At 43.3% G+C, this 11,589-nt stretch overlaps 1 long non-coding RNA gene across 1 annotated transcript; it reads left to right on the forward strand.

Moving 5' to 3' along the window:
- Positions 1-696: 696 nt before the first annotated feature.
- On the forward strand, positions 697-1,765 carry LOC139023483 (uncharacterized). The gene is made up of 2 exons (XR_011474608.1): positions 697-986; positions 1,360-1,765. It is a non-coding gene; the product is annotated as an uncharacterized lncRNA (long non-coding RNA).
- The last annotated feature ends 9,824 nt before the right edge of the window (positions 1,766-11,589 follow it).

An 11,589-nucleotide genomic window follows, 5' to 3' on the forward strand; every position in this document is an offset into this window, starting at 1 on the left:
CTCCCACCAAATATTGTACATCCCTCTGCGACCTTTAGTATTCTGTGAATTGTGATGTGCTTAGTTTAGGCTAGTATATTATATGTGTAGGCCACACACAAACACACACACACACACACACACACACACACACACACACACACACACACACACACAACACACACAACACCAACACACACACCACCACACACACACACACACACACACACAGTCTTGTATAACTAACCTTGTGGGACACACAATTCAGTCCCATTAAAATCCTATTTTCCCTAACAACTAACCCTAACCCTGGTCCCTACAAGTATAGTTAAACACGTCCACACACACACCACACACACACACACACACACACACACACACACACACACACACACAACCACACACACACACACCACACACACACACACACACACACACACACACACACACACAACACACACACACACACCACCACACACACCCACAACACACGCACGCACACGCATTAATTAAAGGCTATAGGCTACAAATGAAAATTAGCTGTAACAATTTTAATTATGATCCAACATGTTAACATCTTGTAGAATATTCAGTATTGCAAATAATACAACAACGTTGCGTTTAGCTTCACCCGTTATAGTTTGACCCTTAATGACTGTTGTAAATTATCTGTCACATGCTTTACTGCATCACTAAGGACAAATACAATTTGAGGACTATCTTCATTACCTCACCCTCATCTTACGCAATACATTGGTTTAAAAAGACCGGCTACCTAGGTAGCTGAAATGTAGTCACAGTTTCCTTCGACATTCAATCTTGGAACATCGCACCTACCAGCTGAAGAGAAATACCAGATGGCCCTCACCGGAGTCTTGTGTGCATTTGCATTTGTATGTGTCACGCTGTGTCCGGCAGGGAAGATTGACTCTGTCGGAGGTTTGTCGGATCGCAACCTCAACCACCAAGATAAACTAACGTGGCTCGAAACATTACAGGAGAAAAGGGTAAGAAGTATGGTGTTCTGTTCCCCTTTTCTGGGGTTTGTGAAAGTTAGGCGATATAAAGTTGACTTTGTGGAACATGCCTGCACTGAATTAAATGAGTGGATCTGTCCATGGTGCTGAAATTGCTTATTGGTAGTAAACACACAAAATGGTAAGCTACTTCACTTTAGATGTTTCCTTTTAGTAGGCTAGCCTACCTATGCTAGGCTATAGGCTATCTTAATTAACAAGGAATGCATTTAACATCTTATATTTAGCCTATATTCTACACATCAAATATTGCTAACACTGTCCACTGTCGATCTATGCAGACTTAACTTACTTCACAGGATTTGACAATAAGCTATAAGAACATATATTTAACCTTTCACAGGTGACCACCGACGACAAATACGACCTCGCCTGGCTGCTATACAAGCTTTTAAAGTCACACAGCGACCAGTTCAAATCAAACTTTCGCCCTCCTGGACCAGAGAGTGGCGGGATACAGGAGAGTAGGCGCGAGACTACGCCACAGAAGGACAAGCGCGTTCGCAAAGCCGGATGCAGAATGTTCTTTTGGAAGTCATGGACTGTATGCTGACAGACTTGCCTACTTTTAAGTCCAAAACAGATGGTTTTCGAATCGAGAGCCTTCATTCCAAATCAGCTTACCAAAGTTTTCCCGCAATTATTAATGTAACTTATTTTTTTTTTAATGAATGGTAACTTATCAACTTATTGACGTGGTTGTGAGGCTATATATGTCAAGTTGTAATAAAATGTGAGTTATTTATTCATTGTTTCAATCCATAATCTTTTTTCTCTCTTTCTCTCTCTCTCTCACTCATTTCTTAGAACAGAATATGATCATACAGATTGGACTGCACTTTAAAGGGCCAATATGCAAATGTATATATATATATATATATGTATATTTATATATATTATAACTTATATATTAATGATGTATAGGCTACCAATTGATTCTTGAAGAATATAACTTATAAACGCCTCACYAGCTTAGTTCAACTGTCGTACCCTATCAGAACCAAAAATATAACCTTGTTTTACTCCATAGTTTGTATACAATGTAATTGTAAACAAACACTGTATAGCCTCAAATCATGGTTCAAACTATAATTGTAATATCATGGATGGTCAAGCCTTGTATCCATAGCTCTGTCTATGAATTTCAGAGTGGTTACATTACTCCAGCTCCATCCCTCAGCTGTTTACCGAAACAYTGGTGGTGTTGGAGKCATTTATGAAAAAGCCAATGTTTATAATTTTGAGCGAACAATAATATCTATAGGAAAATATTTACCTTTATGTTTGAAGACAATATTGTTATACAGTATGTAGGAAATATCTACTTACCTGAAATGCCAAATAGGCTTTGATATCCCTGTGAAGTAGCCTACCTATTCTATAAGAAGAGTGATTGGGTAGCCGACTTCGTGGGCGGGATTGTTAGTCCGGGGGAAAAGACACAGTTTTGTTTGATTTCGAATCATGCATTTCATTTCAGGCTTTTATGATTCATGTTTAATATAAGGCATCATGTATTAGAACTTTATATGATTTTAGTTTGTATGAACTATACCTCCGCTATCAACCACTTGTTGGACCCGACGCAATCATCACTAAACAGTGAGTAGGCCTAGCCTACGGTGAATAGAAATTCATTGATTTTCAAATAAGGAACTATTTTCTTTGGAATACACGTCGTTACTCATGTCCCCGGTTGGCCGTGGCTATAGAACTTTTGATTTGGATACGAAGTCACTACAGGTGGGGTGGCCYCTTTTTAGTGTTCGAACTGCAGATTGCCCCTTTATCTTTAATTAAAATCTAGGAGGGTTTAGTCCTTGTATTATTTTTTGATAGCTGGCGTATCATGCGCTATAGCACTTCTTCGTCAACAGGGGGGGCTCTTTGCCTGGTGCTTCAATGAATCTGCCTGAAATCCATCAAATGTCTGCAGTACCCTAGATTTACATCAATGATCTATGCACCACAGTAGTAAATATAAACACCCATCATTCTATATGGATATTCAGTTGCCCGTGCACTATATGACATTAACTGAATTACATCTTTATTRTTTTTATTTCACCTTTTATTAAACCAGGTTGGCCAGTTGAGAACAAGTTCTCATTTACAACTGCGACCTGGCCAAGATAAAGCAAAGCAGTGCGACAAAAATCAACAACACAGAGTGTTACACATGGGATAAACAGACGTACGGTCAATAACACAATAGAATAATCTGTATACAGTGTGTGCAAACGAAGTAAGGAGGTAAGGCAATAAATAGGCCAATAGTGGCAAAGTAATTACAATTTAGCCATTTACACTGGAGTGATATATGTGCAGATGAGGATGTGCAAGTAGAAATACGGGTGTGCAAAAGAGCAGAAAAACAAAAACAAATATAGGGATGAGGTAGGTGGTTGGTTGGATGGGCTATTTACAGATGGGCTGGGTAAGCTGCTCTGACAACTTCCTTTGCTGCCTGTGCTGGGTAGTCTGTGTTTCTGACTATACTTGATGCATGTATGTGGAGGCTGCTGAGGGGAGGACGGCTCATAATAATGTCTGGAAAAGAGTGAATGGAATGTACTGTATTTTATAKCGTTCCGCCAATMCCGCTCCAGCCATTACCACGAGCCTGTCCTCCCCAATTAAGGTGCTACCAACCTCCTGTGTGGCGCGTGAGTGTATTGCGTGTGTGTGCAAACGCCACTGTGTGTGCATGAGTGAGCGTGCACACATGTATGTACTGTATGTAGGGAACTATGTACTTTACGTCCAGTATGCATGCATTATGCACGTAAAACATGTGTGTATATCTCAAGAATGCATATACAAGAATTCAGACCCTTTGATTTTTCCCACATTTTGTTAAGTTACAGCCTTATTCTAAAATGGATTAAATAAAACAAATCCTAATCAGTCTAAATACAATACCCCATAATGAAATACCCCATAATGAAAAACAGGTTTTTAGAAATGTCTGCAAATGTATTACAAATAAAAACAGAAATACCTTATTTACATAAGCATTCAGACCCTTTGCTATGAGATTCGAAATTGAGCTCAGGTGCATCCTGTTTCCATTGATCATCCTTGAGATGTTTCTACAACTTGACAAGAGTCCACCTGTGGTAAATGCAATTGAATGGACATGATTTGGAAAGGCACACACCTGTCTATGTAAGGTCTCACAGTTGACAGTGCATGTCAGAGCAACAACCAAGCCATGAGGTCGAAGGAATTGTCCGTAGAGCTCTGAGACAGGATTGTATCAAGGCACAGATCAGGGGAAGTGTACCAAAAACAATCTGCAGCATTGAAAGTCCCCAAGAACACAGTGGCCTCCATCATTCAGTGGAAGAAGTTTGGAACCACCAACTCTTCCTAGAGCTAGCCGCCCGGCCAAACTGAGCAATCGGGGGAGAAGGGACTTGGTCAGGGTGGTGACCAAGAACCTGATGGTCATTCTGACAGAGCTCTAGAGTTTCTCTGTGGAGATCGGAGAACCTTCCAGAAGGACAACCATCTCTGCAGCACAGGCCTTTATGGTAGAGTGGCCAGACGGAAGACACTCCTCAATAAAAGCACATGACAGCCCGCTTGTAGTTTGCTAAAAGGCACCTAAAGACTCTCAGACCATGAGAAACAATTTTCTCTAGTCTGATGAAACCAAGATTTAACTCTTTGGCCTAAATGCCAAGCGTCACTTCTGGAGGAAACTTGGCACCATCCCTACGGTGAAGCATAGTGGTGGCGGCATCATGCTGTGGGGATGTTTTTCAGTGGCAGGGACTGGGAGATTGGTCAGGATTGAGGGAAAGAAGTACAGAGAGATCCTTGATGAAAACCTGCTCCAGAACACCCAGGACCTCAGACTGGGGCGAAGGTTCACTTTCCAACAGGACCACAACCCTAAGCACACATCCAAGATAATGCAGGAGTGGCTTCGGGACAAGTCTCTGAATGTCCATGAGTGGACCAGCCAGAGCCCGGACTTGAACCCAATCTCTGTAGAGACCTGAAAATAGCTGTGCAGCAACGTTCCCCATCCAACCTGACAGAGATTGAGAGGATCTACAGAGAAGAATGAGAGAAACTCCCCAAATACAGGTGTGCGTCATYCCCAAGAAGACTCAAGGCTGTAATCGCTGCCAAAGGTGCTTCAACAAAGTACTGAGTAAAGCGTCTGAATACTTATGTAAATGTTATATTTCAGTTWTTTGTTTTTAATACATTTGCAATTCTTTCTAAAAACCTGTTTTTGCGTTGTCATTATTTGGTATTGTGTGTCGATTAATGAAGGGAAAAAAACATTTAATCAATTTTAGAAAAAGGCTGTCACGTAAGAAAATGTGGAAAAYGTCAAGGGGTCTGAATACTTTCTGAATGCACTGTATATTATGTATGTATTACTGCATGAGTTGAGCTCGAGAGAAATAAATATGCATTCATTAATATCAAATTGGGCTTAAAGAGAAAGTAGCCAGAAACTCGCAAGAGAGGGTGAGAATAGAGAGATAAGAGACACAGCAAGAGGAAGAGAGCGAGGAGAGATGGAGAGAGCGAGAGAGATGGAGAGAGAAAAGAGGAGAGGGGGAGAGAGGAAAGAAATGTAGAAAGAACAATTTTAGTGAATAGAGGAGTGAAAGAGCGAGGAGTAAGATGGAGAGAGTGTGTGAACCATTAAAGCAGCAGTGTAACAGAGCTTACGTCAGAGCTTGGCTTAGTGTCCGTTCCGTCCCTGGGCTACTGGGATTGAGCAGAACAGCATCGCAATGTAACAGGAAACAGCAGAATTACATGATCATACTGCAGAGCTTGTTGTGTGTGTGTGTGTGTGTACATGCATATGTGTGTTGGAATGTACACACACCTTCGAAAAACATAAGCCTGACTGACGTAATCCTCAACTATGTGGGGCCGTCGTGTGTGAACATGCGTGTCTCTGTTGAAGTGTACGTGTATCAGAATATATTTGTGTCTATGCGGCGTGTGTATGTGCCTGTATCACATCCGGCCGTGATTGGGAGTCCCATAGGGCGACGCACAGTTGGCCCAGTGTTATCCGGGTTTGGCCGGGGTAGGCCGTCATTGTAAATAAGAATTTGTTCTTAACAGACTTGCCTAGTTAAATAACGGTAAATAAAATAAAAGTGTGTTTTTTTAGGTGTGTGTTTTGGATTACATATATCAGTATTTGTGTGGGTGCTTCATAAGTCTGTGTTCCTATACACGTGTGTGTGTGTGTGTGTGTGTCTTTGGGTGAATACTACAACACACAACGGAGAAAATGTTTCATAGCATATAAAGGAAGAAATTCTCTGTTTTCTCTGTGGGAACATCTGTCTTTTCTGACTTACACAAAACTTCCAAGACTTCTGTGCAGTCTCTTCCACTTGTATAACTCCTTTCATTTACAGCCAACTTGCTTTTCTCCCTTGCTCCAGGAAATAGAAGAATTAAAGCCTATTATCCAATACTTTCTTAACTTCTGAACAGTAGGTTTGGAGGAAAAGACATGAGAAACACCTGCTAGCTCATTTAGATCAAAGGCAGACCGCTGAAGTCTTAATTGATTGGAGACCAATTATTTTTAATGAGGACGTTTGTTCTACTTCAGAGCTAGGAATTCCCCTTTCTGTCTGGAGAGGAGAAGAAAACAAGGAGGGTTCCCAAGGCTCCAACCCATATCTAAACAACAAGGAGGATGTGTCTCAAATTGCACCCTATTTCCTTTATAGTGCCCATAGGGCTCTGGTCAAAAGTAGTGCCCTATATAGAGAATAGAGTGCCCTATATATGGAATAGAGAGAAAAAGAGAAGAAAGATAATGAGGCAAACAAAGAGAGACATATGTAGAAATGTGATCTTTATTAGGCTTTGATGATTTTCTGATGATGACTCACTCTGGTATCAACTCAAATTGGGTGTCATAATTCATTAAATGTATTCAGAAAATAAACTGAGGACGGAAACTTGCCGTCTATCCAGTGTTTCCTCGTGCTCACGCAGTAGAGGCGAGGCGTGAGGCAGGGCTGCAGTCTGATAATTTGCATTGTTCCATGTTTACATGTCGGAGGGTGCAGAGTTCGGCAGAGTGCAGCCCTTGACTCTCACTCACCTCGGGTGCCAAGGGAGTCTGAACAGCTGACCCTGTTATCCACTTACAGAGGAAAGGTTTTCTGTGAGCTGTTTTCTTCCTATTAAAAAAGTTTATCAGTAGGCAAGCTGAAAAGGGCAACATAGATTCCTATAAGGCCGTAGAGATCTTGTATTACTGTGAATCATAATATTAAAGGCACAATTCACTTAACAATGTTTGTCAGTTACTTTCAGACAACTTRCTCAAGAGTGGTCAAATGTCGAGATGGGTCCCACGATATTATGCCATATGCCTCAATCCCAAATAAACTGGAACCTTGATATCAACTGTTCCCAAACTAGGGGTCGCCATCCAATATGGGGTTGCCTGATATGAAAATAGGGTTGTGGGAGAATTTCCTAAATCCTGAAGAGGTATAGGTATTCAGACCCCTTGACTTTTTCCACATTTTGTTACGTTACAGCCTTATTCTAAAATTGATTAAATWGTTTTTTTTCTTCATCAAGCTACACACAATACCCCATAATGACAAAAACAGGTTTTTAGAAATGGTTGCTAATTTATAAAAAAATAAAAAAAACTGAAATAACACATTTACATAAATATTCAGACCCTTTACTCAGTACTTTGTTGTAGCACTTTTGGCAGTGATTACAGCATTGAGTCTTCTTGGGTATGAGGCTACAAGCTTGGRACACCTGTATTTGGGGAGTTTCTCSCATTCTTCTCAGCAGATCCTCTCAAGCTCAGACAGGTTGGATGGGGAGGCTTGCTGCACACCTATTTTCTGGTCTAACCAAAGATGTTCGATCAGATTCAAGTCCGGGCTCTGGCTGGGKCACTCAAGGACATTCAGAGACTTGTCTCTAAGCCACTCCTGTGTTGTCTTGGCTGTGTGCTTAGGGTTGTTGTCCTGTTGGAAGGAGAACCTTCGCCCCAGTCTGAGGTCCTGAGCGCTCTGGAGTAGGTTTTCATCAAGGATTTCTCTGTACTTTGCTCTGTTCATCTTTGCCTCGATCCTGACTAGTCTCACAGTCCCTGCAGCTGAAAAACATCCCCACAGCATGATGCTGCCACCATCATGCTTCACCGTAGGGATGATGCCAGGTTTCCTCCAGATGTGACGCTTGGCATTCAGGCCAAAGAGTTCAATCTTGGTTTCATCAGAGAATCTTGTTTCTCATGGTCTGAGAGTCTTTAGGTGACCTTTGGCAAAATCCAAGTGGGCTGTCTTGTGCCTTTTACTGAGGAGTGGTTTCTGTCTTGCCACTCTACCATAAAGTCCTGATTGGTGGAGTGCTGCAGAGATGGTTGTCCTTCTGGAAGGTCCTCCCATCTCCACAGAGGAACTCTAGAGCTCTGTCAGAGTGACCATCGTGCTCTTAGTCACCTCCCTGACCAAGACCCGTCTCCCCCGATTTCTAAGTTTAGCCGGGCGACCAGCTCTAGGAAGAGTCTTGGTGGTTCAAAACTTCTTCCATTTAACAATGATGGAGGCCACTGTGTTCTTGGGGACCTTCAATGCTGCAAAATTATTTTCTGTACCCTTCCCCAGATCTGTGCCTTGACACAATCCGGTCTCAGAGTGCTACAGACAATTCTTTCAACCTCCTGGCTTGGTTGTTTGCTCTGACATGCACTGTCAACTATGGGACCGTATATAGACAGGTGTGTGCCTTTCCAAATCATGTCCAATCAATTGAATTTACCACAGGTGGACTCCAATCAAGTTGTAGAAACATCTCAAGGATGATCAATTGAAACAGGATGAGTCTCGAGTCTCATAGCAAAGGATCTATGGGATACGAGCAATGTTCTATTTCACAGTGTTGGAAATATTTTTTTGTATTGAGAGAGAAACTACTGTTATTCACAATGGATGTAAAAAATCTGACTTGGTTGACTTTCTGTGTAATAAAAATAAAATATCTGTCACGCCCTGACCATAGAGAGCTTTTATTCTCTATGTTGGTTAGGTCCGGGTGTTATTAAGGGTGGGTTATCTAGGTGAATTATATTTCTATGTTGACCTAGTATGGTTCCCAATCAGAGGCAGCTGTTTATCGTTGTCTCTGATTGGGGATCATATTTAGGTAGCCATTTTCCCATTGTGCGTTGTGGGATCTTGTCTATGTATAGTCGCCTGTGAGCATTATTATAGCTTCACGTTTCGCTTGTTCGTTTTGTTGTTTTTGTTCTTTGAAGTTTTCTATTCCAAAATAAAGGATGGAAACATACCACGCTGCATCTTGGTCTACTCCTTATGACGAACGTGACAGAAGATCCCACCACAAACGGACCAAGCAGCGCCGCCAGGAGGAGAAGACATCCTGGACTTGCGAGGAGATAATGGCAGGAGACGAAAGCCTTCCATGGAAGCAGACGCAGGAGGATCAACGGCGACTCCGAAGTTCCCGACCACGACGGAAGCCCGAGAGGCAGCCCCAAAACATTTTTMMGGGGGGGKACACGGGTTGGTCGGCGAAGCCGAGGGGCGAGTCTGAGAGCGAAGAGGTATATTGGGATAGACTGAGCGAGGAGTACTTTGAGATAGTTGAGGGGAGTGATGAGGTAGAGTAGATGTTTTGGTGTCTGGAGCAAGACACCAAAATCGTGAGGAGCGTGGGACCAGTCAGGCACCATGTTTTGCGGAGATACGCACTGTGTCTCCAGTGCGCATCCACAGCCCGGTGCGTTCTGTGCCAGCTCCTCGCACTTGCCGTGCGAAAGTGAGCATCCAGCCAGGACGGGTTGTGCCGGCACAGCGCTCCTGGTCTCCAGTACGCCTCCTCGGTCCAGGATATCCTGCGCCGGCTCTACGCACTGTGTCGCCAATGCGCCTTCACAGCCCAGTGCYTCCTGTGCAAGCGCCCCGCACTTGCCGGACTAAAGTGAGCATCCAGCCAGGACGCGTTGTGCCTGCTCTACGCTCCAGACCTCCAGTGCGCCTCCACGGCCCAGTATATCCTGCGCCGGCCATACGTACTGTGTCTCCAGTGCACCTTCACAGCCCAGTGCGTCCTGTGCCTCCTCCCCGCACTCGTCCTGAGGTGCGTGTCATCAGCCCGGTGCCACCTGTACCGGTCCCACGCATCAGGCCTCCAGTGCGCCTCCACAGTCCAGTGCGTCCTGTGCCTCCTCCCCGCACTCGCCCTGAGGTGCGTGTCATCAGCCCGGTGCCACCTGTACCGGTCCCACGCATCAGGCCTCAACTGCGCCTCCACAGTCCAGTACGTCCTGTGCCTCCTCCCCGCACTCGCCCTGAGGTGCGTGTCATCACACCGGTGCCCACCTGTACCGGTCCCACGCATCAGGCCTCCAGTGCGCCTCCACAGTCCAGAGCTTCCGGCGACAGCTCCCAGTCCAGAGCTTCCGGCGACAGCTCCCAGTCCAGAGCTTCCGGCGACAGTTCCCAGTCCAGAGCTTCTGCGCGACAGTTCCCAGTCAGAGCTTCAGCGACAGCTCCCAGTCCAGAGCTTCCGGCGACAGTTCCCAGTCCAGAGCTTCCGGCGACAGTTCCCAGTCCAGAGCTTCCAGCAACAGTTCCCAGTCCAGAGCTTCCGGCGACAGGTCCCAGGCCAGAGCTTCCGGCGACAGTTCCCAGTCCAGAGCTTCCGGCAACTTCAGTGTTGTGATGCATAAAGTCTAGCAAAATGCATAGTGCATAGAATCAAAAAGGTATTATCAGATATTATTAATCCCAAKKAAACAGMTTTTTTACATGGACAATACATTGGAGATAATATAAGACAAGCACCGGAAAAACAATGGAACACTATGAAAAACCTGGGAAACCAGGCCTGGTATTCATAGCTGACTTTGAAAAGGCTTTTGATAAAGTATGAGTGGAATTTATATATAAATGCCTGGAATATTTCAATTTTGGAGACGGGTTGGTTAAAGTTATGTATAGTAACCCTAGTGTAAAATAGTAAATAATGGCTACTTTTCAGAAAGTATTAAACTGTCAAGAGGAGTGAAACAAGGTTGTCCACTATCGGCATATCTATTTATTATGGCCATCGAAATGTTAGCTATTAAAATCAGATCCAACAATAATATCAAGGTCCTAGAAATCCAGGGCTTACAAACAAAGGTGACATTCATTGTACGCTGACAATTCATTATTTTAAATCCACAATTTGGATCCCTCCACAGCCTCATAGTGGATCTAAATAATTTTTCTAACCTCTCTGGATTACAACCAAATTATGATAAGTGATGTTACGTTATGTTATGATATTACATATTGGATAACTAAAAACACAACTTTTACATTACCGTGTAGTTTTCCAATAAAATGGTCTGACCGTGAAGTGGACATACACGGTATTCATATCCCGAAAGAAAGAAATTATCTCACTACAATATATTTTTGGAAAGTTAGCAAACATAGATAAGATCTTGCTACCATGGAAAGGAAAATACCTGTCTATTTGTGGAAAAATCACCCTGATTAACTCTTTAGTCATATCCCAGTTT

The sequence above is a fragment of the Salvelinus sp. IW2-2015 genome, linkage group LG32 (assembly GCF_002910315.2).
Source record: "Salvelinus sp. IW2-2015 linkage group LG32, ASM291031v2, whole genome shotgun sequence".
Classification (NCBI taxonomy): Eukaryota; Metazoa; Chordata; class Actinopteri; order Salmoniformes; family Salmonidae; genus Salvelinus; species Salvelinus sp. IW2-2015.